This window comes from Vidua macroura, chromosome 3 (genome assembly GCF_024509145.1).
Source record: "Vidua macroura isolate BioBank_ID:100142 chromosome 3, ASM2450914v1, whole genome shotgun sequence".
Classification (NCBI taxonomy): domain Eukaryota; kingdom Metazoa; phylum Chordata; class Aves; order Passeriformes; family Viduidae; genus Vidua; species Vidua macroura.
In genome coordinates this window covers 92,614,932-92,641,888 of record NC_071573.1, presented here as the reverse complement: position 1 = coordinate 92,641,888, position 26,957 = coordinate 92,614,932, and the positions used below count along the sequence as shown (strand labels likewise).

The following is a 26,957-nucleotide window of genomic DNA, read 5'->3' as shown; positions in this document are numbered from 1 at the left end:
ACTAAAGTATTTGTTACTGTAGTCCTTTCAAAACTATAATTTTACAATAAAAAAAAATTAACAGAAGAAAAAAAAAAAAAACCATGGGTTCTCCTTAATGTTTTTTTATAAGGAAAAATTAAACTTTTAATAGTTTCTCAGCTAATAATATTCTGAGTAACAGTACCTGTTCCATTTCTTTATATACTTAGAAGCTCTTCATGTGCAGCAAAATGCTGCAAATGGAATGAGACAACTTAAGTTGAAGTTTCTCCAGAGAATAAATTACATATTTTTATTAAGCTAATAATTTGGCTGATATTTAGATTGCTTATTTCAGTTTCAGACATTTGCAGTCTACTAGCCCTTATTCTTGCCACAGGAACTTATGTGAGTTTTTTGTACTGTAATATCAATGCATCTCACAATTGCTAATGCATTTATCTCCACAAACCAGAAATATTTAATATTTAAACCATAGCTGGGTTCAGTGATTTTCAGGATGGTGTTGGCATGTCATTCAGATACCTCTTTTTAACCCTTTTGGTAACTACCCTAACATGTTTTCCTCTATGTCTCTCAACAGAATCCTACAGTAATGTTAAAAGAGCAACATTAGAAAGCCTGAGGTGTTCCTATGAAAATCAGTGCAGAGATTTACCAACCTGTTTGGAAGTTACTTGTAATTTTACTATTTGGTATGCTGGGTTTTGCTTTTTTTTAACTTTTAACCACTTGCAACTATTTACTACCGAACTTGTCAAGTTTTTGCCCATGAAAAGATTGCAGTAATGCTCAGTGATCACAAACTATTCAGCAGCAAAAATAAGTTTGTAGTCTCATAACAGCTATTTAGTCCAACTGGTCATTGGACATTAACAAGCAAGAAATGCGTTGACAGTGAAAAAATGTATAGAGCAAGTATATGGCTGCTTAAGATTCCTTTAAAATGTATTGCATTAAAATTATTTTAAAAAAGAATTTTGAGTATTATTTTGCATTTTTCAGACATTTTATGCTTCACAGAAAGTATCTCCATACATGCTATTTTCCACTTATCATCTTCTACTACAAATCAAATACGATACTCAATTCTCTTGGAAAACCTCCATACCTCATTGCCAGTATTCTACATTAGATCTTTCTCTGGGGCTTTCTAACGGAACATCAGTTGCCTTGGTTAAGTCTTCTCAAAAACTGAAGCAATAACTTCATGAAAACACCAAATTAAATAAGCTTTTTTTTCACATAATTATTTATTTTATCAACCATAATTTCCAGAATTTTATAATGGTCATCTCAATTCAAGGAGTTTATTAAAAAATTTATGAACTTTTTCAATTTACTATGTTGATCAAAAACATCAAAATGTGCAATTCTTACTGTACTGAATACATATAAAATATAGATATGCATGAGAAATATCTAGCCAGTAGTATACTCCTTGGGATATTAGTCTTCCTCATATTAGTTTAAAACTCTCATCCTCTATGAATACACTAGGTCACAGAAAAAAATTCAGATCACTGTACAAAATTATAGTTCAAGATCTAATACAGGTGAGATTAAGAGCTCCTTTCACATTAAAAAGATAAAATATTATATTTTTACTTCATAACTAAGTGCTGTCTGGGCACTTAAATTGTATTCAGTTCCAGTACCCTATTCAAAATACAAAAAGCAACAGCAAACTGAAATGAACGTACAGATATGGGCAATGAAAATGGCCAGAAATCCAGGAATACATTATCAGGGGTCACACTGGCTAAAATGCTTTAATCGTTTCCATTGCATTGTGTAGAAAATGGAAAAATAGAAACTTCCACAGATATTGAAGGCTTTGATTTGCAGCCTTGGAAGAAGCTTGGATTGATGTAAAAATAAAAGTACACAGACATTAAACAGAGAAATTATAAACTTATGTTTCCATAGTTGTAAGAAAGAATATGTCTTAAGTAAGTAAGAAACGGTAATGAGTAAATGAAGAGTTTTATGGTGCAGTAATGTAATTGTATAGAGTAAGCTAAGAGTTTAGATGCCATAATAGAAGCATATGTGTGTACATGTAATAGTAGCCCATTGGATGAAAGTATCCGTAGTGCAGCAGAATTAAGGTAAAGGCGATAGGTTAGAAAAACCAAATAAACTTTGTGACAACTTTCCATTGGATTGGAATGTTCTATCTTACCTTGTAAAGAAGAAACTTGTGACTACCTTGAGCTATGGCCGACTTCTTGCTCCTCTAAAATCTCACAGCCTTTGAGGCTGATGTTTATCTGAGTAGTAAATTGTTTCTAGTCTGACAGTAGTCCCTTCCCTTCATTAAAGCATCGATAATAGCATTGAAAACACACAAGTAACAATATATTGAATGGGAATACATTAAGTCTCATTACCCACTCAGAAATGCAAAGGGATAACCATGGAAATTCAACATATAAAATAGATTAAAAAAAATTTTGGAGCACTGCATAATTACATCTACAGCTGCATTTTAACACTGAACTCAAGAGTAAAAAAAGAAAAACTCAAAAGCTTTTTTTTTTTCACTAGAGCAAACAATTGCCTATTGCATTAGATTTTCCATTTTATGATAGCTGCTTAATTTACAGAGTTGGGCAGATAAAGTTTTGTGATTAGTGCTTAGAACACAGAGATAAAATATACAATATATTGAAATAAAAGAATCACTGGCAATTACTGTTTTAATAACACACACATATGTATACAAATAAATCCCTTAAGTGGATCTTGTTTAGATAAAATAGCAAACAAAATTGTCATTTAAATTTGAAAGGGGTAAAAGAAATATAAAATAGCAAATTAAATCAGTTATTTTCTTTTGAAATCAGTCATAAATGTTTCTAAATAAATAGGCGTTTAAATTTCTTTAAAACAATAGTGGTTGACTCCTTCAGCTTTCTCTTACATGCTTTCTCAAACCAACTGTGTGCCCAAAATCAAAGATAAAGACTGCTGATTAAGTAATCATGTTGTTCATGACATATAATTTAATCACTAATTGTTAATGTTTCTTAAATGAAACTAAACAGTGTAATTGATGCTTTTCAAATACTAGAAACTTTATGCTTTGTGGAACAATTTTCTACTAATTTGGGATTCAAGATACATTGATACATGTGAACATTTTAAAATCTCTTTTGTTCCTTATTTAAGAGGTCTGTAGTAACCAAAAGAGAAACAGATCTGAAAATTTTGACAACTAATGACAACTACTTCAATTACCAAGAATTTATTTTCTGTAGGAACATGCATTGTTAACTGAATCTTTTTTCCTCTCCAAATGACAAACAGTTCTTGAACTAGACTTGGTCTTCTATGCAATGCACCTTTACTCTGCTTATATTTATTTCCTCATAGCAAAGTGTCCACCACAATTTCTTTTGTGTTTCCAGCTGCCAAAACATAAACTGTAACATGCCACAGCAAATCGGTTTTCTTTTCACTATCCACTTCAGATTATTCTGATTTCCCATAAAGTATTTTAACAGAACATTAAAATTCTTCCTGCCAAAACCCAAGACTGTAACATCCGCAGACACTAAGCTAAAGAGGTTCACTCAGGATATGAGAAGTAGGACATGCTCCAGCTTGCATTAGGGTGAATGAGTAAATTCTTATTGATTGTAATAAACTGGCCAAGTCCCCTCACTGGGTTGAGATTAATATTCCCCATTTCATGAGAAGCTTATTGACAAAATTTTGTAAGTCTAAATATATTTTTCCTGTGACTGCTCAGTGCTGGGGCCTTTGAATTAGTTGTTCATTTTAAATTTCTGGTTTACTTTTGCAGATCTTCTCAGAATTTTAAAAACTAGGATTAATCATAATTTTTTTTTTCACTTGACATATACTAAAAAGCATCTCCTTGCCTAATAACTAACACATGGCAGTCTTTGCAAGTCAATGGATTTGCCAGCGTAGAACAATCAAAATCACTTTATACTGATGAAAATCCTTACACTATAGTGAAAGGTTTTGAAATAAAAACTGTAAGAAGAAAAACTTGTAAATACCAAGTGCTTAAGTATGAGGCATCCTTCTAAATGGCAATGGAATATCTACTACTTTTCAGAAATACTGTGTATAACTATAATTCCATATAGAAGCCAATTTCCTGACAAATAAAGCTACTCCTATGTGTTAGGAACATTTCTACCAAAGGATCCGATTCAATGAGGTGCCCACGCTTGGCTTCTGTTTAAGCACGGAAATCAATAAATGCAATAGACTGATCGTGTGTTTGAAGTTTATCATGCAGTTAAGCACTTTAGGAAAACAGAACATGAGTTTAGTAACATAAATGAGATTTCTTAAGACCTTTGCAGGAAAGCAATTCACCTATACAAGAATTAAAGTTGACAGCAAGAGTTTCCACAGACAAATAAACAAGCTGACAATAACCTGAAGCACTGGTGTTGCTGATTTTCAGCCACAGTGTCACAGTAGAGAAAAAAACAAACAAAAAACTACTCATGTTTTTGTAAGGATTAAAGACTCCAACACTAGCAAAAACAACTAAAACCTTAGCACTGCTATCTCTTTCTCTTCATTATATTCCCTGCTAAAACAATTAATCAATCTAGAAACTCAAAAGGTTTTAAACAGATATAACAACACTAAAATATTAGATAAAAAAGGAAGACTGTATTTCTTTGCATTTAAGTAAGAAAAATGTTATTTCTTTATGTCTTAAAAAATCAATCCATTAAAGAATTCAGACATCCAAATACACTGGAATTATTGATATAACAAATAAACTAATCCAGCAATTATCAAATGAGTAACCAACTGTACATCATTCAAGACTATTAAAGATATAAAGAAAAAAAAAAAAGAAAATATGGTTTGATAGCTTTGCTATCCAAAAGCACAGAAGGAAGAATGTCCTTGTGGACAAAAGGTCCACCCAAACAAAGATTTTAATAGTCCAGTGGAAAAATAACAACTCATATTAAAGGACAAAGTAACCACTATCCAACATTAAAACAAATTTCACTGCACAAAGGTTTATGTGACAGTCTATTAAAACAGACCCTGTGAAGAGAGAGAAAACATGAAGGTCATGGCACCAAGGAGTATTTTTTTCTTCATAAAATGCCATTGAGGATGTGATCCAGCAAACAAAACACTCTGGTAATAGAAGCCCAAAACACTCTGGTAATAGCAGTTGAAATCCAAGAATTTTTGAAGTCATGAATTAAGCCTGAACAATTCAGGTCACTCACATTTTTAAATTTTCCATTTTCAAAAATACTCCACAAAAGTATTGATAGCTTCAAGCCCAGAAACGTAGTAAAATTTTGCCAATAGAAAAAAGAATCAACAGTCTGAAAATTGCCTCAGTTTAAGAATAGTGGTGTAGGTGATATTTAGAGGAAAATCAACTATAACACATTTTTCACACAATCTGTATTTTGAAGGATCTTTCTGAATGTTGTAAACAAAAACAGGCATGTAAAAATTTAAAATTTACATGCAACCTGAGAAAAAAATTTCTTTAATCTTCATTTGAATAAATGATCTCTCCTTGAAATACTTGGAATAATAAAAACCACTGTGTAAAAAAAAAAAAAAAAAAAAAAAAAAAAAAGAGAAAAAAACCAACCAGCAAAGTAAAAAGTGTACTTGTTTTTACCTGTCAGCCAAGACCTGACCAATCTCTGATGCCAGCCAATGTATGATGCTGCTTCACTCCCTCTGTGGCTCCTGGGAGTCTGCTGGTAGACAGTTTTTCCAGATTTGCACTATCTTTAATGTAAATATTGGGCCAAAGAAATGCTAAACAAGTGGTCAAAAATAAACTATTCTGTTTCAGGTTTTTGTTGTTTGTTTCCCCCTAAGCAAGTTTCTGAAGTAAGTAAAGCCACATGAACCTTTCAGAGAAAAAGAATGTCTTTCTTCTTCCAAATCAGATTTTGCTTATGACAGAACTGGGAAATGGTGCTGCGATTGCCCCATCCTTTCTCCTTTACCTCTCAGGCAACTGGGTTTCTCTGCACTAATTCTTCCTTGAACACAAGCATACCCTTCAGGGGAAGAAATTACTTTGACCAACTGTTTGACTTACTCCAGAAGAGACTGGTTTCACATCTGAAACTGTCAAGGTTGAATCGGCAGACCATGAAGTCTATTAAGCCATGCCCTGTGTAGGAGCTGCCAGGGCACAGCAGCAGCAGTGAAGGCTGTGGGGGCTCCGTGAGGGGAGGCCGGGGCTGCCCCAGCCGGACACAGCCAGTTCCAGCCGGACACAGCCGGATCCAGCCGGACACAGCCAGTTCCAGCCGGACACAGCCGGATCCAGCCGGACACAGCCAGTTCCAGCCGGACACAGCCGGTTCCAGCCGGACACAGCCGGATCCAGCCGGACACAGCCGGATTCAGCCGGATCCAGCCGCGCACTGCAGGGCTGAGCCACGGCCAGGTGGGCACTGTATGGAAACATAGGTAAAGGGTAGAACATGAAAACAGTGGTGAGGAGTGTGGGGGAAAAAAATGTGAGATCAAGGGAGAAAAAGAAGAAAGGGAGGGCTTGCTGAAGGAGCAGAGATCCCCCTGCTGTTGCATCCCGGGTTGGTTCAGTTAGGGGTTTTAATAATGTTAGTTAGCCGGTTCTATGTACCCCCGTTTTCCCCTCACAATGGTCTACTCCAGGTTGTCTGCCATAGGAGCATTCCCATGTCAGTCTTGCAGCCATCCCTTGTTCATTCCTGAAACTTCTGTATCAGCCACCCTATCCCAGCAAGCCCATTTGTCCTGGAACCCTGTATCCACTCCTGTTATGGTCCTGTAGGCTTGACCACGCGCGGGCTAGGAGATAGATGCCACTCCAGCCACCGTGGCAGCCACGTGAGAATAAACTTTCTCCAGCCACGCAGGACAAGGTGTGCCTTCCTTCGTCCCTTTATCTCCTCTCAGTGCCGGCTACAGAACGCGGCAAGCCCACGAGGAGTCTCGGCGCTAGAGCCTCCGAATACATGGCAGCCCCGGTCTCGCAGACAAAGCACAGAGCCTAGCCGGGCTCCCCAGCCACCCGAGATGGGAGAGAAGAACACAATGCCGCACCCTGCAGCCTGAGGAGAGGATCACAAGGATCACAACAGAGCAGATGCCATCCGTGGACAATCCGTGGAGAACCTCTCTGCTGGAGCAAGTGGGTGTTTCCCAAAGGAACTGCAGCTTGAGGAGAGCTCATGTGGGAGCAGGCTTACCCCAAAGTACTGCAGCCTATGGGGAGAAGAGAGGAGCAGCAGAGTGGCCGCTCAGAACTGACCACACAGCTGTATCAAGCTTAGTTTCCCCAAAAACAAAATTATTAAAAAAAAAAAATCTTGTTACAACCCTTGACGATGAAAATCTTAAAATTAGTCATAATATTGAACTTTATGAAGAACCAATATACATTAGATATTATCTCATAGAACTGTCCCATTTATTGCATAATACTTGCCCTTTTAAAAAGATGCTTTTTCTTACATTGCTTTAAAATATCATACTGTTTCCTGGAAAGAGAAAAAGCTTTTCTTTCTCAGTGTGAGTATAGGGAATATTGTTCTTGTCATTTTATTCCTTTGGGTATAATCCCTTCATGCTTTATATATCATGTCAAATATTAACCAGTGAAAGGACAAAAAAAAAAACAAAAAAAAAACAAATAAAAAAACAAATTAAAAAAAAAAACAAAAAACACCCACACACGAAAACCTTTCTATTTATATCAAGAACAGAGGAATTTTCGATCCAAAAAAAAGTAAGGCCTTGGAGTGGAGCCTGTGTTGGGAGTCACACAACTTCCCAAGCATCAGTTACAGACAGAAAACTTCTATTTGGTGTCAGCAACCTTGGCATTCCCACAGGACACTGCCTTTTCAATCTCTGTTCAACATTTATCCACAGTCAAAACCTTATTCTTAATAGATGTCACTGATGTCCATTAGACATCTTCACTTACAGTATAGTGCTTAGGTAGCTTATGCTTAAAGTTAAGTACTTAAAAGGTGAGTATAGCTCCCAAAACAAGATCCCATTTGTGTGTGCAACCTTCCAGCTGAATGGAAGAAATAATCTATTTCTCTTTAGAGCATTATTACATTACTGCACAATGGTGGACTTGTTGTATGGTTAAATACAAAGCTAAATAGAAGAGTACAGGGACAGAACATTCATTTCCTAATGAGAAGTGAGAGGGGAAACAACTGCACACCCCAAAGTTGCCTAAGAGGGGAATATATCAGACCAGCTAGCACACTTGATTTTATTAAGCAGAACCATGCTTTTTATTCATAAAATAGCTCATGCACAAATTGATTGTGTTGATGTTTACTGTGTCCAATAAATAGTGTCACTGAATGGTCCAAAGCATCTATAAGGATACATCCTTAGCCAAATCAAGGTATGGATGAAGAGTAAGTCTTACGTGTGCAAGCAATTTTCTGACAATGGGAAATAACAGTAAGGTTCTGAAAACATTTGTAAAGACTCTGGGTCCACAGAACAATCCAATCTGTGACAAAACACCCACTGAGATCAATAAAAGTACAATCCCTGAATTGACCAGACCCGCACAAGTCATAGAATGTCTGATATTACTGTGGAAAACCTGTGGGTCAAATTGTCTTTCAAAGCACTATCTGATGATAGCATGAGCCAAACCAGGTCCTTGAGCATTGGAATGATGTGCTCAAGAGTTGGCAGAAAATAATTTTTATAGGATAGTTTTGTGAATTAAAGCTTGTTCTAATTAATAATCAAGCAGAATAGAAGGAAAATGCTGAGCTGATTCTAACATACTTATCATACAAAATACCTTTCAAGAACATGTGAAGCATTCTATTTTGTAAATATTGCAAGAGTAAGGTTTTACTCCTTGAGGGAGAAGCTCTATCTTCTCCACTGCTGTTAAATTTGTGTTCTCAAATTATTCTTGATAAATACAATAGCTTCTTAACACAATTGTTTTATAGATAATTAAGGCATCAAACTAAAACCCCATCAATCTTATTTAGAACAAAATTTCCTTGAATTTGCAGTATCTGCCATGCGAAAACTGCTGAAATGCCATGTAAGAATATACTCATCATAACTTTTGCAGTGGCATAAAAGTTCTGCTTTCTTAGGGTTTTATCACCACTTAAAAATAATCTCCAAATTCATCCAAGCATCCCCCCCCATCAACAAGATGCAATTGGTACTCAGGTACTTGTCATAAGAAGGTCAGATTTTTTTCCAGTACCACTCCAGCCCAATGGTCAGCTAAGCAGAAGTTCGAGCAGAAAGAAATGAGGAATATAGGTCAAAGTTTAAAGCAGAGAATATGGATCCTTTCTTTTCACAAGTCTCAGTAGAAGTCTTGTATTTTATAGTTTGATTCTCCTGTCTATTGTGTTAACCCACAGATGCATTGCAATGGACTGCTCAGAGAAGTGGTGGAGTGACCATCCCAGAAGGGGCTCAAAAATGGACTGGATGTGGCACTTAGTGCTATGGTCTCATTGACGAGGTCGATGTCAGAGGTTAGACTTGATGATTTTGGAGGTCTTTTCCAACCTAAATGATTCTGTGATCCTGTGACCTGAACAGTGGTTTACTGTGACAGGGACAAATCAAGCATAGCTGTGTTTTAAATGCAAAGAGAAAAGGTAATTTGGGTAGGGGCACACTGCAGCTGTTTTCCTAAAATGAAAGCAGTTACCCAGACAGAACAATATAATATAAACTCAGAGTGAATAGTTAGAGAAAAGCTTAAATGAGTCCATTTTTTTGCAATCTCCCAAAATCTGTTTTTTTTTTTTTTTAATTTGCAGGAAAAAGATATGATTTGCTCAGAAGCTGAGACACAGATACAGATAACTAGATGGTATTTATTGCAAATCTCCTGTCATATTTATTAATGCAGTATTAATCTAATCATGAAGTTGGCAAGAATAGAAAGTTGCAGAGTAGAATAAAAAAGTAGATCTTAATACATTAAAATATGAATGTAAGAAGGAATGTTGATACAGATAAATGAGCTTATATATTTTGCTGTAAACATAAAACAGAATCTTTCTTTTTCAAAAAAATTAGCCACTAACAAGGAGTCAGAAACAGATCTTAAATAACATAGAGACATGAAGCTCCAGAAGAATTTTACAGTACTCTAATGAGATTTTTTTTTCTCTTAGTAGAAACTTGAAAAGTTTGTCACAGCTTTCTGCTTCAGTATGGTATTCATCTTGTCAGCCCTTCCATTTTATTTATTTTGAAAAAATAAACTTCACTTTAATACATCAATGCATAGTTTTCATTTTGCATGCTTCCTGCTTTGCAAACATTATGGTTTAAATAAACAACCAGTTCTAGATACAAGGTCAGATCCTTCAGAAGAGTGGTTTTTGTTGAAAAACCCAAGAATATTGTTACAGAGGGTCAACCACAAACAGTCAACAGGCATAATTTTTTTTTCAAAATATGTAAAGTCTTGGGTTTGTTTTTTTTTTAACATGACTGAAATACCTGAACTTTAAATCTCTCTTAAGGGATAATGTAATACACAATAATCCCTAACATCTATAAAGGAGCTGTAGTCAACTCTTAAACACTACTTTAAAATTATCTCTTTTTTTTCCTTCACCATTTATCCCTCACTTTATCTTTCACTGTCCAGCTGAGAATCAGCCATTAGTGGTAAAGAATCTACACTGATTCTAGTTACCAGACTGCTTATAATAGCCTCCCAACTGGCACCTCATGGAGGACCATATGCCATTTCAAGTGAAGAGGATGGCAACATGCCCACTAACATTATTAGAACTAAAATTAATTTTAGCTGTCTAAAACTCAGAAAATCTATTGCTCCAATTGACTTATTTTTTCTTCTCAAAATCTGCTATGTCCTTCCTTCAGGCTTCTTAGAGCTAATTAGAAGGTTCCAACTCCTGTGCAGCTGCTAGGTTATTTTTGAGCTGGTGAAGGAAGAATGTTGGTCTGCACTTACAAGGAAAAAGAGTCTCATCTCAGAGGTGGATGTAGAATCTAAGAAGAGTATCTAAGAGAATCTAAGGATATTCTGACCCTCCAAGTCTGCATCAAAGAAATTGTTTTGACTTAACTGGAGTGAGCATTAATATGAATTGATACAGTGTAATTTGATTTTGATTTTTCCTGTCATATTATATTTGCCATTTACTCAGCCTTGAAATAAATGGTATTGATAATAACATGTTATTGCCTTACTGCCAATATCACACAGTTAGCATCCCAGTTTGAATCTGGGCAGGTGAAACTACTTCATATCAGAGAGAGACCAAATTTTAACCTCAAACTATTATTCAAAATTACATTACTTGCAAGTGGAGAATGACTGGAAAGATATTATCACTCTCAGCAATCCAGGACTAACTTTTCATTACATTACTAATTTCTCTTGTGCTTCTTTATTAGGCACATAAACAAGTTTCCTGAAGTTGGCATAAAAATTCAATTTCTACCCATGACAGGTATATTAAAATGGAGGCTCCTGAGGCTTTAAGTTTTAACAAATTGTGATAATTTTCCTGCCTCAAAACTTGGTTGGACAAGAGCAAGTCAAGCCAATATGGTTCCAGTGCAGCTCAGTAACTGTGCAATGTTTAATGCCAAAACCTTATGAGTCCCATTGCACAGGTATAAATGAGCAGGCAGAGCTCTTGTATTATGTGGTAACACACAGCCTTCTTCCCCCATTTAAGTTCTGGTGGTTTTTGAGATTTGTAGAGAGGATGTAATAGTTGTTTGAAAATTTTCCCTTCATTGCTGTACAAAAAAATGAAACATGAAAACAAAATTAGGTTGTGAGGTTTCTAAACAATACAACAATGTATGGGGAAATTCCTGAGACTCATCAAAACTGTTTCTGAGCAGCACACTTTTTGAACAGTTAAAGCAAGAATATCAAGCTACTTCTCACCTACCTGACAGCGTAATTTCAGACATTGAATGAACTTTGGTTCAGAGTGCCACAGCTTCAAGTAAAGAAAAACAGAAATATTTTCTAATAGTGGAAATATTAATTTGCTAAGTCACATAAATTCAAACACTAAAATGTTATATTTACAGAAATTTTCTTCAATTAATAATTCTATGTTTAAAAGCTTTCTGCATGCAACTCTTCTTGTATAACACTCAAATACTGAAATATTTTGACTTCTAACTTACAAGGCATAGAAATGTATTCATTGTGAAATTAAAACCACTAACAGTATCAAAAGAGTTAAAGTGACTGAGAAGAAATTTGAGTTTCATTAGCTGCAACTCTAACAGCTTCAAATTTTTACTTCCTCCTTATCACAAATAGGCAAAAATATCACTAGGCTGAAATATTAATATGGTACCAAGATTCCAATCAAGATCATTTGTTGGTTGGAAAAAAGTGCTCTGAAAGCATCTTGTCACTGACAGGAAGAGGTTTTTCTTAATGACTTTATAGGTCTCATAATATAAATCTAAAATTTCAGCTTTGGGTTCTGGCGATGTGTAGGTGGCGCTGTGAGGGGGTGGCTGCTGACTTAACTCATAATGCCTATTGTTGCATTATTAGGAAGTTGCCATTAAGCAGATCTGTGTACTACCATAACTGCTTGAGCCCAAGTATAAAATTAGATATTGTCTGACTCCTACACTTGGATGCTTATGTCAAGAAGAGATCACTAAAGGCTCAAGTAAATGGAATTCAGAAAGCTTCATTTTTCCAAACAGGAGGGTTATCTACATACTGTGTCAGAAATAGGAACAGTTTAAATGGTACCTCCTTCTCCTCCTAATTACTCTGAAGAAGAATCCTTTGAAAAGATCTTTGCACACTTACACAAGCAGCAAAATATTTAAATAAGAATTTAAAAGACAGTTGTTTCCCTTTCTAAAGTATGACCAGGGATTTATAAGGTCTGCATTTCAACAAAATCTTTTTGCTGAGCAGCCCTCCTTGCCTGTACTTTGTCAAAGTGAACTACAGCTTACTAAACAGCTTTATGACTTGACAAACACAGGCATGGGAAGGTTTACAGCAGTGTAAAACCAGGCTGCAGCAGCATGAACAGGTTCTATTGCAACACCTGTAACTACAAAACTGGACACTTATCGCCCCAGAAGGATGACAATAGCACCAATGATAGCATTCTTCACTAAATTCCAGCCAATAAAGCTTGCAGGGTATTTGGATCTTCTACTTCAAACTGCTAACAATGTGTTACCTGTAGTAATAAACTTAAAGTTCAAAGCAGAGCAAGAGACACCCTTTTATCAAATTATTTTGCCTTCAATTATGATTCTGCAACTGTAGTTTGAATTCAAACCATCCCAGAAGAATTATTGCATATTTATTATTCAGAGGTTTCTATTATATCCATATTTCAGATAACAGCACTTACAACCAAAGTATTGTGGTATTAATGGGGGCAGCGATATCTGAAGTGAATAATCCTAACTCTTAAAACAAGGTTGTTAAAGTGTCTATGGATACACAAATGTGAGTAATGCATTGTGTGTTCTTTGCTAATCACTAGCTTCCGAAGCTGTCCTTTCCTTCAGATCCTGTTTTTTTACAGCCTGCCAACAATAATTCTGACACTAATATTGCCAGCTATAGTAGCAAGATACTTCGATCCAAATAAGATGAGAAGTATCACTGAGAAAGCAAACAAGCCTATGCAACTGTTCATGAGGAGAAGCTCATGAACAGGGTTACAGGTAGCCCAGCCTACCACTAAACTATTGTGACTTGAAAATCCATCCTTTTATGCAGGTTATTTACTGAATTAGTGGCTACCAGAGGAAAACTTGCATCTTTCTAACACAGACTGAGATGAAAATCTGTTATTTTTAAATACACTACACAAAGTTGCGGTGCTAAGCGGTAGTGCTCTTTTTGTTTTACTAGCTTCCAAATAACTTGTCTGACCTTGATTTTCAAAGTAGACATAAAGAAAAGAAAGAATCTTCAGAGCAGCAGTGTTAACCTCATTCTAACTAAACTATAGCTGTATAATTAAATCCTAACTAAAATCCACTGTAGAGGCTGTTTCCATTGTTTAAATAGCTGTTTTGTTTCTCATTATATATCCCAAAAAGCTGTGAGTTCTGCTGTGACAAAACAGTCATTTGTTCCAAAAGATGATTGTATTTCACAGAGTAATTTCTGTATGTGTAGGTCACATTCAAGTGAAAAGAAACGTGAACGGTAAATTGTTGTTACTAGAGTGGTCTTCAATAGGTAATAAAGGCAGCTGCAGTGTAAAAAGAGACAACCATTGTGCTGGAATCAGGAATAGCTAAAGCCATGATGAAAAAAGGTATGTGCAGAGGAAGTTCGATCTGCAGTATAGGACATAGTGGGACTGCCAGTGTTGCCTGGCAACTGGCAGGATGAGGGGGCAGGCACCAAAACCAGCCCACATCCACAGTTGCTGTGGCACGATCTTTCCAACAAAATGCTGTTTCAGCTACTGTAGGCCATAAATACATTCTTGGCTTACTTTCCCTTTTATAAGGAAAACTATGCCATAGAATGAGAGCAAGGGTTCAGAATTACATTTTAAATATAGTTAAATGAGAGTCTGATTCCTGAGGTTAAAAATGTTGTATTTTCCCTTCTTTCATAGCAACAAAATCTAGTTTAATTTTCTCATGAAAATTCATGAAGAAATAATTTAAAGCTCATTGGATCAGGAGACAGTGTTGGAAAAATCATTTCAGTGGTACATTCCAGACAGATGTAATTTTAAACTATGCAAGTCTGAAGATTAAAACTTGAGGCATGCACAGTGTTGTGAATTCCAACTCCCTCTGACATCACTACTCTATTCAGTGCAGATTCATTTCAACTACTTACCAAAAAAATCAAAGAAACTTCCTTCCCAGGAGCATCTGCACTACAGAAATCACTTAGGAATTCTGCATGTCCAGAAGCAGACTAGTGGCACTTCACTACACTCTCATTTTATTTAAATGGTAAACTGGTTCCAAAAAAAAAAAAAAAAAAAAAAAAAAAAAAAAAAATTTGATTTTATATCTGGGACCCATTATAGCTTTTCAGGATAATGAAAGTTCACTTTCTCACTTAAGTCTTCATTTTATATCTGAACAATTATGAAAGGCCTAAAAGCTGACTCAAAGTTCAAATCGTTCTTGAATGGCATGAAAGACATGCTCTTTATGTCAGTCTGTAACCAAGCTAAGGCAGTCACACAGGCCTGCCCGATCACTCTACACACAAGAGCTCCTACAAAAGCTCAAGCTGCAAAGTCACTTTTGCAGAAGTGGCAACTGAAGGCACATGCTGTGCTAGAGAGCTTATGACAGCTCAGAAGCTCATGAAGACGAATGCCAGATAATTTAGTTCACTTGCTTCTCATACTTAGGCCTTACAGTAGCACATGGAATAAATGGTACATAATTGAAAGCTACAATGATAAATAGATGAAGAAAATTAATTGTTAAGTAGCAGCCAAACCTCTTTCTGCCCACTCTCTTTCCAATTTCAACCTACCCCATCAAGAGAGATTTCCAGAAGTAACTTTATTCTGACCCTACTTATTTTGCAAAATTAATTCTTCTTCAGATTCTACCCACAAGGAAGCAACTCTCAGGCTGTAGCTTAAAATGAGCAGCACCATTGCCACTGAATAGCTTCAGGTTATTAGTCTGAATCCTAGCCTTGTTCAAGATTTTATTCAATATTGCTATTGTGTTCCAAAATTATCTCATTAAGTGTCATGTAAGACACTAATTTAAATTAAACATCACATCAAATATATTGAGGTCAGAACATGCTGATCTCTTTGATAGGTTCAGAATTTTATTTTAATCCTTTTTTTAATCTAAAATACAAATCTTTCGGTGTTACCACCAATTATATAGGAAGATACTAACTAGGATTATTGGAAGATATTACCTAAGGTTTGCTTAACATGTGCTATTAATTTTCAACCGTTTTTTTTTTTTTTTCACATTAACCTATCAGCAAGCTGGGGTCTACAGTGGAGGTGCTCATCTCCATTCAAGAAGCTAATCTGCAAGGTGAGGAGGCAGCAGAGTTGTGCCCTGGCTGTGATCCTCTTGGCATGTGTTTTCCAGCCCCAGTGTCCGTGGAGCTCTAGGCTCTTTTACCCTCCCAACTCTAACTCTTAGCCTAAATGCATCTTGTTGCTGGGGCTGAGGTCCCTGCCACCATGGGTGGTCCAGCTTAGAAAGATGTAGGAGCAGCTAAATTGGGACCCTGCTGGGATCATGTTGGGATGTTTCTTCCAGCCACAGTATTCCTGGAGCTGTAAGCTCTGTTATTCTCTCAACCCTAACCTTAACTTTAACCCTAGCCCTAATGGCAGCTTGGCACTGTGGCAGAGGTCCTCATTGTCTCAGAGGCCAGAGATTTAAGAGATTTTTCATGCTAACCCGTAAGCAGGCTTGAGTCTACAGCAGAGGTGCCCATCCCCAAGCATGAAACTAATCTGCAAAGTGAGGAGGCAGCAGCCTTGTGGCCTTGCCATGATCCTCTTGGTATGTGTTTTACACCTTTTACTCTCTACAACCTAACCCTAACCCTCATGGCAGCTTGGAGCTCTGGTAAAGATCCTCATTGCTATAGGTGGCAGAGATTAAAATGTGTGGAGTCAGCAATGCTGGCACTCTGACATGATACCCTTGCAATGCCTTTCTGAGTCTCGGTGTCCCTGGAGCTGTAGGCTCAGCAGCTCTCTCAACCTGAACTCTAACCCTCATGTCACTGCTGCTGAGATCCCCATCACCAGGGCTGGCCCACATTCCAGAAGTGTACAGTGAGCAATCTGAGTACCCTGCTATGATTAAATTTCTTCATATCATAAAAGGAAATTCAAGAAGCTTAGTCAATATTTTTGTTGTTTTAAAATATTTCAGCATTTTAAATACTAACACTTAGCATCTGAGTAATACTTTACATTTTCCAGGTGTCCAGCTTTGTACTACATTTTTGTACTACATTTTTGAAAATCTTGTTAGCTTTAATGCCTAAATTTGATTTTGAGGTTTTTAAAGGCTAGACCTTATCAAATTCCCATCTTTATTTCAGAGGAAGGACTATATGTCTAACACCAAAACTGTCTTTTTGATTTTCTGCTTCATAACAGGAAAATGCTGGGTCTCCCTATTAAAATATGTTACTTAGTTGTTTAACATACAATAATAATATGCTACCCTCTCCAATTTCCTTTTTAGTATAATCAAAGCAATTGAAAGAATAATGAACCTGAAACAGACACATGTAGAAAGTCAGAGTAAATTGACTGCTTGCAGGCCTTTTGTTAACTCAGAGCAGTGGCTGGTATTTATTCTGGATGTATGTTAGTGTATTTGACAACTGCATGTAGAAGGTGAGGTTAGCTCACAAAAGTTTCGTTGAAAGACTACATGTTACTGTTAAAATACTATTAAATGATACATACCCATATTTCTATTATTCAGGGAAAAATATTTACATTATTACTGTAGCTTATATATTTCAATTTTTTCTTTTTTTTTAATAATAGAGTTGTTAGTTATAACTGTGAAATAATTATGCAGTGCATAACTGAAATTTCAGATTAGGAACTAAAAGTTACTTTTGTCCTAATGACATGAAACAATTTACCCAGTCAATAAAAGTAGCATCAAATATTGATATAATATACTTGAATATACATTTGCAAAGTATATTTGAGCACGAGGAAGTTCTCCTGAAACAGGCCTCCAAATAGAAAAGTTAACAAATATATTACTAAAATAACTTTCTATATTTATTTAGTAATATAATTTTTGGCATATCAAATGGGTGGTTAAGGAACAAAGAAGATGGGCTTACCCTTAGATAGCTTTTCTTATCAGGATGTGAGTGAGAATTGGCATCAGTAATATAAATATAGTGCACAAATACTGCCAAACAAGTTATCACTTTTCAATTTATATAAATTTTGTTTTCAAATCAAGAAATGAAGGCATGTATTTATTGCTTTTCTTTGCAAAATGTGGCTTGCTTTCTTCACATCTCACAGTAATATTAGGGCTTCACAAAAAAAAACAAAACAAAACAAAACAAAACAAAACAAAACAAAACAAAAAAACCTAGCAGATGCCAATACGAAGAACGATGATTCTGGGTACCACTCTTGATACCATTTTTTATTTTATGTATAATTGTATCTATCACTTACATGGATGTATTATCAAGCAATTAGACAAAATGTGTGTTTGACAGAAAACATTCCTCTGTTTTTGAGCCAAGACATATGTAAGAAGAAATGGAATTACAGTGTCTCTGGCCCTAGCATTATGATTCTGTCTGCATTCACAATCACATAAAATTATTTTCCATGTATATGTTCAAAACTAATTGTATCCTTCAAGATAAATTGAAGGCTTAATACATAAATCTAAGCTACAGCATTTACATTTCTCTCACACAAAGCTATAAAAGGTCTGTTACATTTGGGGCAAAGAATTGTCAAGGTTTCATGTAGTTTCCTACTTCATACGAAATGTTTCATATTTATATTTAAAAATACCACATAAAGAACACATCACAGAATCACCTTCTCTGCTTATATTTCTCTGCCTCTGCATTTCTGTTTTATGTATTTTTTTTTCCTGAGGTTTACAGATATATACAGTTAAAAAAAAAAAACCAGAAAACCACTGGTCATTTTGCAGTTAACAGGTGTTTATAATATAAAAAAGTCAGGATGAGTTCAAGAGTAAAGTCTTTTATGTATTTAAGTCACACTTTTCCAAGCAAAGATCTGCTTTAGAAGTGCTCCTTTTAATTGATAGCACAATATAACTGCAGAGAGGAAGGCACCAAAGCACCTTAATATTATAAAATATAAGTAATGACATGAGTTTTACAAAGAAATGTAGCAGAAAAAGAGGTCTATGCCCCTACCTTTGCTTTTAGCAGAACCTGTAACACAAAGTCTAAGACTATCAATGACAGAAAAGGCTCCTGAGAACTACAGAGTATTTGCTGAGCAGCTTAGAAGAACAATTTGTTCTATTTTAGTGCTGTACCAATGGCAGTGTGCTTCAAAATTCTGCATGTCTCTTAGGAGGTGCAGAACTAAATGCTTTAAGCATTTTTGTCAACCTGTACACCTGAGGCACTTGTTATGTTCCAAGAAGTGTGGAGCATCTCTTAAGAACAGAACCAAGGATTTTACACAATCATTCACTTACAGCAATCAAAGTACACTAAAGTACCAGGTAGATAAAAAGTACTAGGCAGATAAAAAATTATTTTACTTAGATCCTTTTGCTGCTTAGATATCTTAGCCTGGGTAAATTTATGATCAGAACCAAGGGTTAATAATTTTAATTTAGCATTCAAAAATATAATGCCCCATTCAAAAACAGACAGCCCCAAAGAAAACGTGGCATGTGTAATACAGTTATAACGGGATGTGTGCAGAAGTCCCTAGCTAGCCTCGAACACTAGAAAGGGAACTGGAAGCAATGCAGAAGTGTTGGTATTGTAGCTAAGTTCATCACCTCTCCTAATAAGCTTTGGTAAAATACCAGGCTTTCTAGCTCACAGGACTGGGAGTTTTCAAAGACCTAGAGTGGGTTCCCCTTTGGCATCTCTTTATGATACTGTATTTCAGCTGATCCTTGTGTCATTTTGTTTCTACTAGGCTTGGAGGGTGTATGCATAGTCTCTGTTATTTACATTATTCAGAGAGAGAGTGACATACTAAAACTGTAGAAGAAATATAAAAGAACATTTTATACATTGTATAAAATAACATCGTATACAGTTTTGCAGTATCAAGGTATATTTTATTCTGGTTTTTAATTTCTGTTCATATATTTAAGGGTCAGAGGCTTGAAGTCCCTTTACAATTTAGACTCTATCAGCTTTTTAAGAATGCAGCCTAATAAGACTTATTGGTGAAATTTAGGCTTATACACAACTGGAAATGGATGTTTGCTTTTCTCAATCACTTGTCAATTAATGCAGAAAAAAAAATACATCAGTGGCAAAACTATTTAATGAGTTTCTGTAATTTATTTGGCTTCTCTTAGTTGAATTTGGAGTTGTCAGATGTAAACTAGTCCATTCTTGATGATAAATTGAATTTATGATATGGGAATTCAGTTAATAATTAATGCACATGAAATAAAAAAAAATATTTCAAAAAATTCTGACTTAGACCCATGAACAGCTAAAGCTGTGATTTGATGAGTAGCTTCAGCTTTGATCCTAGTGCTTGATAAATCTGAATGTGGATATTCTCAGTTCAGTCACAGAGAAAAAGAGAAAGATTACTGCCAGGCTAAGTCTGGGAAAAAGTCTGAGAGGAATGTAAACAATCTATTATCTGTTTTCTGTTAATATTTTTTATAGATATGTTCTACCACACTGACCTAAGTCCAATCAGGTGAAATGTTTTTACTCTAAGACCAATGGAATTAATGTTCATGATGTTCTCTATAAAAGAGAGATGTACTTTTGAATAAACTCTCATTTGCCTTCTGAAATCATACGAGTCATTTCGCCCATCCCTGGCTCAACATCTGAATGTCAATTTTTGGAGAAGAAATTACTGCATTATCAATACAAGCAATTATATATTACAATACTTTGTTCTCCTAAGCAGGATATAACTCCATTTAGGGTCTCTTTTATAAGTAAAATGAGCACTGAAAACATCCTTGCTGGTGAAGTTTTTATCTGTGATCAACATATAATTTCTTTAATTGTAAAAAAATATTGCTATACTTTTGCCAAAACATAAGAAGGTGCTCAAACAATGCCACAAATACATATCTTGAAATACTGTTTTTTTTGTTTTGTTTTTTTTTTTTTTTTTTAACAAAGCAGGCTGATGATCTTGCAACTGTTCCAGTGCACAACCATAGTGAAACTTGAATCTTGCACAGTATCGCATGATATGTGCAGTATAGTCAGCAAATCATTGTCCGCTTGAAATTTTTCCAATTTATTGGAATACCTGTACAGTGTGGGTTTTCTCAGCATCTCCATCAGGCATCCTGGCTTATATTTCTTTAAATTGGATACTTATTCTGCCAATGAAACATTCTCTCAGCATTATCTTCTGCCTTATCCTGCACAGTTTCTGTATATAGCCATTTCCCGCAGAACACAATTTCTTCTTTCCTTGCCTCAAGCAAACCTTCCTGGTTTGGAGATCTGTCTCATGCATCTCAATACTCCTTATTTATTTCAAATATTAGCTCAGCTGATTTATTTTTTCTTATTTAAGCAAATTACAAAGGATCAATCTTGAAAGAAAAGTTTTAGTCACATTGAAATAGGCTATACCTGAAAACCCCTTAACAAATAAATATACGACATATGTTACTGAAGTTTAGCACTTCCATATATTTTGTCTATAGCCAGACTACAAATATTAAATAAAGTGTATTTGCATCTGTATAATTGGCAGAGAAGAATGTTTTATCTCCCTTATAAAAATGGCCACTCATATGGGTGAGATGCAGAGCTAGGATGCTCCTGGTATGTATTGACCTCACAGAGTGTCACCTCTTTACATTGGCAAATTTGAGCTACTTAGGCATAGCTAAAATATATTTTGTGTACATATTAATTCCTTCTGCTTCTGAAAGAAACATTTATGACTATGCACCAGGAAATTGTTCTTCTGTAATTTCTGAATGTAAAATTACTTTAGCAAATTTACATTTTGTTAATTGATAACATATGTTGCAATTTCATCTTCATAACTATTAAACAGTTTGACAAAAAGCATTTTGCCTCTGTAACCACAGCCTCCCAGCAATGGTTTTCATATATCTTGAAAACACCTCCATTGTCTCTAAAAATTTATTTTCTATCAGTCCTGTTACCTTCTACAGGCTGTTTACCTCTGAGTTTTGTTTCCTAAGGCAGCACCTCTAGAACAAAGAGTCTGTTTCAGGACTGTGAAAGGGTTTCAGTGTTAGCATTATTGATATCTTATGTGCTATGAATATTGTTGCCTCTGGCTCCATATACACGTTACCTCTGAACTGCCAGGTCCATTCATGATGGCATGTACTTTAGCTCAGTCTGGGCTAAGAAGTGTTGTATTGTGCTTTTATACCTCTGTAATAGTTCTGTAATGGTTTGCCCCTTCACCTCCCATTTTCTTGCGGTGGTTCCACCCCGAGCTTTCCCGCCTTTCCCTCAATGCCAATCTCCCTGAAAATGCTCAATCATTCCCCTGTCCCCTCCCTGGTACCCTGTCCATCACTTGGCTCCCCATCCCACTCTCCCAGAATCTTCCACCTTGGGCATCGAGTGAGTGGATGAGGGCCAGGGGTCCCTCCCTTGAACTTCCCCCATTGGTTTGTGTGTCTGTCCCTCTGCCTTCCACTTCCCCAGTTCCCCCATTGGGTGGTGGGCGTCCCTTCCCTCTGGTTACTGCCCCGGTACTTCAGACAATTGCGAGAGCCTCGAGGCCACTTTTGGCCACCGGGACAATGGCATTCAGAGCTTCCCAGAGCTTGCATTAAACCTGAGACTTTTTCCCCAGCCTTGAGTCGACTCCCTCATTACCTCCTCGGACGCCGCCTCTCCTCCATACAAGGCAGACAGCGCAGCGCTCTGTCTTAGCCGCTCCCCGACTCTCCTCGAGAAACAGGGGAGTGTCCCCCGCAGCTGACCATGCCTCAGCCAGGCAGGCAAAGCCAGGGAGCTTCAGGCAGGCATGGCGGCAAAGAAGACAACTGAATACATTTTACTGGCATATAGGGTTGCAAAAAGCAGTGAAATTTTGATACTATATAGAAATATTTATTTCTAAGCCTTTTCATATTGCACTCATAAAAACAAGGGAACTGTCAAGTCTAATACATAGCTGTCCTGAGACAGAAGTTTTTTGCAGTAATTTCAAGAAGTTGTAAATATCATCCAAAAGTTGTCATGTATATCATCCCTAGTCAAAGTCCTCATTGACTGAAGAGGCCTCTGCATGGACTGAAAGCCACCATCATTTTCATGGCAAAAAAATCTCAGAGATGTTTGGGAAACAAATGCATGCAATAAAAGTACTCCCACACTTTCATGGATATGAAAGATGAAAAGCATCTTAATGCTGTGGGAGAATGGGAAAGCTTCTAATACTGTGACAGAGTACTTCCCCACCAATACCCAATCTTCAGCCCATAGTGCTAGTGACATGTACAATGGATAACAAAACAAAACAAGGGACACACTCCTGTAGACAGGAAGTTCTGCAAGTGCTTGCAAGCTCTTACATTTGGCAAAACAGGTCTACATGGAAGCATAAAGTGTAGAAAAGTAACATACTGGAGGAAGAAATAAGAAAAGCTCCACTGTACTCAATACTTCACCTATATGCCTAGGCAGGTTCCTTCTAACTTGCAATAGTAGCGCAATATACTTTTATAGCTAGGGAGGAGACTTTAAATCTTTCACAGCTAGATATTTTCATCATATCAGCCAGCTAACATTTTTAGACAGCCGAGAGCTAGAAGAGTGAGATTCCTGCTTTTCCATTATGGTTTGTTCACTTTGCTACACAAGAATGCTTATTCAAAACTGTTGTCTTATTCAACTGCGCACTGATACTCTGTTACTTGTCTCTATGTACTGTGGAGTCTCCAGAGTTATAAAAAAATAACTGGTCTTTTTCTGACTTACTTTGCTAAATATTACACTTTTATATCAAGTAACATCATCAGCATTTGTGTACTTCAGTTTGTGTCTACATTGAAGGTAGTACATTACCTTTGTTGTGAAGTGAGAACTGGTCTATCCAGGAACTTACTGGCTATTAAAAAAAAAAAAAAAATCACACAACTTCATACTTAATATGGTGTGTTCCTATGGATCACCTATTTCCACAAGATTTTCTGGTTTTGAAGGCACCTGACCCATCAGAGAAACATGGCAGATAACCCTGCATCTGATAGCCCTTTTTAAAAAGTGAAAATAAAGCTCAAAAGACATGACTGGAATAGAAAAATCAGAAATATTAGGTAACTGCATCATGGTGCATCTGGCCAAGTACGCAACAAATCTGAAACACCATGAATGGGATACAGCACAAGTGACAAGTGAGAGAGCATAACTGAAACTTCATGAAGCATGATGGTCATCCACAATTGCTCGTATGTGCACAAGTCGTCTAACTCCAAGGCTTTCTGCAGCTAACCAACTCAAGGATGTTTTAAGGAAAAATGTAAGAAAGAAGTGTAATAGTTACAGTTTTCACTTAAACCAGAAGCATTTCCATGCAAAAACCAGACTGCCTGTTCCTTATTATACAAAAGGATTTTTCCCTGCCTTTCATGAAGGAACAGGTAAGTAACAGAGTTTAATGATGCCATTTTATCACAACTGAGAACTTCAGCTATTCTGGAGTGAGCACAAGCTAAAATGAACTAAGCATACTTTACAAGAATTTCCAAGTCATATGCGTTTGGAACTGAACCCATGATAGCCCCAGAAATTTAATTAAAAGCATCTACTTTTGACATTCTAAAATGTAAAAATTCGATAAAGGATGGTTTACTCTAGAGCCAAAAAACTTCAACTCAATGTAAGAGCAAGTATGACAGGGAAGTCTACTGTCCTGGGTTTCTGCCAGATGCCTGCATGCTGTTCCAAAATCTAAGTGCCTGCAAAAATTAATGGAATGTTAAAATAGAGAGAAGGAGTAAAATTAATGGGTTAGATTTACAGAAGGTTTGATAATCTCTATCTATTCCCTTGACATGGATGAGTTAAACACCATTGGGAGGAGTCATTGGGCAACTGATTTACAAAGCTGTATGTGTACAGGAAAAGAGTCCAAAGCAAGTAGAGAAGAAAAAGAGGATAATTAATCATTTATTAAGCACACAATCAAAAGTCTAACCACACAAAGGACCTGTAGACAAACACTGTGATTATAAAAAACTAAACATAAGAGAGAACATCCCAGCTCTGCTATGTGAAAGAAGGCTCTCTATTCAGTAATGTAAACCAGGAGCATTTAGAGACATTTGAGTTGTACTACCATATCCAAATCATTCAGCAGATATGACAGCAGAAGAGGAGGAAACTTGCATCTTTCTTAAACAGAATGTAGATTCCAGGTGGAATACCCTAGGATATTCAAAGGATCAAGAGACGTCTGTGTTTACAAAACTGAATCAGAGCTGGAATGTTTCCATTGGCTTCAGTGAAGCCAGGATTTAATGCCAGCAATGATGAGAGACTAAGGGCCAGCAAGCCAGGTTTTACTTAGGTATCCCAGTGACTAAAAATTAATAAGGGGATCAACTGAATTTATCTCAACCCTCTCTCTTTCTGTAACAACAGGAAAACCATTGGTGCTCCCATGGTTAACACCAAACCAGGCACTAAAACCAGTGAGAAACACTGGAAGACCCTTTATCTATTCAGCACTTTGCTTGTTCAGCTACCTTAGAGGACAGATAATTAATTCAGAAATGATAGCCCTTTTGTAAATGGTAGGAAGGAATAGAGGGAAAATGATAGTATTATTTGCCTTTTGTGAAATGCAAATCTTTTTTCCACAGCTCTCAAAGACCTTTATTTTAGGCAACCTACTTTTTGGAGTAGAAGATCTCCAATGCCATTGACAAGTGTCTCAAGATATTATCTGAAAAATAACATGCCTGGAGTAAAAGCCCTTTCCAGACAGGAAAGTAAGAGCATGGGACCAAAAATCAGACACAAACAACAAGGTTGGCTGCAGAATTCCAGATCATTTGTTTCTTCATGACTCTCTGGCCTCTACAGTGAGGTGCTACAGTTACGGCATATCTTTTTGGCAGGAGACAGGCTCTTACCTTGCAGTTCTTCTGTGGTGCTTCTGTGCATGCACAGATGTCCACTCTACGCAATTAAGTGGAGCATCACACTTAACAAATTACCTGTTTCTGGGAAGACGGCAGTCAGAGTGTTGTCTGGGCCAGACATCTAGGCTACATCTATATCGTTCTAATTAAATGTGCCTAGAAACATTCCTGAGCACTGAGACCAACTGATATGGAGCAAATGGATCTATGCTATGGAAGTCTCAGCCTTCAAAGTACAGTGAATGTAACCAACCTGCCTGCTGGATACATTCTCGCTTCCAAAGCTCCAGGGAATTTCTTGGAAAAGAACTGGTTAAATAAAAGTCAAAAGCTTACCATGGGCAATTGTAAAAAGCACAGACTTCTGAAAGCCAGGGGCTAAGGCTCCAGGTTGGTAAAATTGTAGCATAAAAATCCACTCAAACCACAATTTTGGTGAATGTAACTGAACTGGGCCAGAGACTTTCTGATGAGTTTTCATGTCTGTGTCAGTAATCTCACCTAACCAGCAACAAGGCCATACAGTGAGAAAAATGCAGCATGAAATTGTGAATAGGACAGTGAGGCATATAAAGGAAAATCACCTACACAGTCTCTGTGTGCCTATTTGCCTCACTATGGGATTTATACCATGAGCATAACCCAGACAAACAGTATTATTCCACATCCAGTTTCATGCAAGAATTGAGATTTTTGACTGCATCTCCGTGTTCACAAAAATGTATGCTGGTGTAATAATATTTGCTCAACTCCTTATAAACAGCACTTTCTGTGCAAATATTACAGATGCTGGTCTGACAACTTCTACAGACCCACTTTTGGTCAGCTGTAACTGAGCACCTAGGTTTGGTTGAAAGGTCAGGCTGCTTGATGATGCATGTCCTCAGCCAACTGGCAGGAGCATCTTTTGTTCCTCACAGAACAAACACAATTATTTCTACAAAGCACTCAGTATTTATCAAGTTTTTACTGCATAAGTGCAAACCATTTTTCCAAACATGAGTCACTCAGAAAGAAGTCAAATGAGTAGCTTGGCTGAATAATCAGAAAGCTAAGTGACACAAATTCAGTAAGCCTTAAAGAAAAGTAGCTTTAAAATTATGAGCATGGCAGTGTTTATTAAATCTCCTGAGAAGCAAGTT

At 36.6% G+C, this 26,957-nt stretch overlaps 1 protein-coding gene and 2 long non-coding RNA genes across 7 annotated transcripts in view; 1 reads left to right on the top strand and 2 right to left on the bottom strand.

Moving 5' to 3' along the window:
• CSMD1 (CUB and Sushi multiple domains 1) overlaps positions 1-26,957 on the bottom strand; it is a 1,093,428-nt gene that overhangs the window by 943,427 nt on the left and 123,044 nt on the right. The window lies entirely within an intron of this gene.
• Positions 5,649-10,272, top strand: LOC128805844 (uncharacterized). Of its 5 annotated transcripts, none has more exons than XR_008436597.1 (6): positions 5,649-6,447; positions 6,794-6,884; positions 6,999-7,153; positions 9,396-9,512; positions 9,804-9,856; positions 10,167-10,272. It is a non-coding gene; the product is annotated as an uncharacterized LOC128805844 (long non-coding RNA). The 5 variants fall into 5 exon arrangements; XR_008436596.1 differs by having other exon boundaries at positions 10,164-10,272; XR_008436594.1 differs by lacking the exon at positions 9,396-9,512 and having other exon boundaries at positions 10,164-10,272.
• Positions 11,463-12,438, bottom strand: LOC128805846 (uncharacterized). Its single transcript, XR_008436599.1, has 3 exons — positions 12,351-12,438; positions 11,931-11,981; positions 11,463-11,772 (listed from the first exon to the last, which is right to left on the bottom strand). It is a non-coding gene; the product is annotated as an uncharacterized LOC128805846 (long non-coding RNA).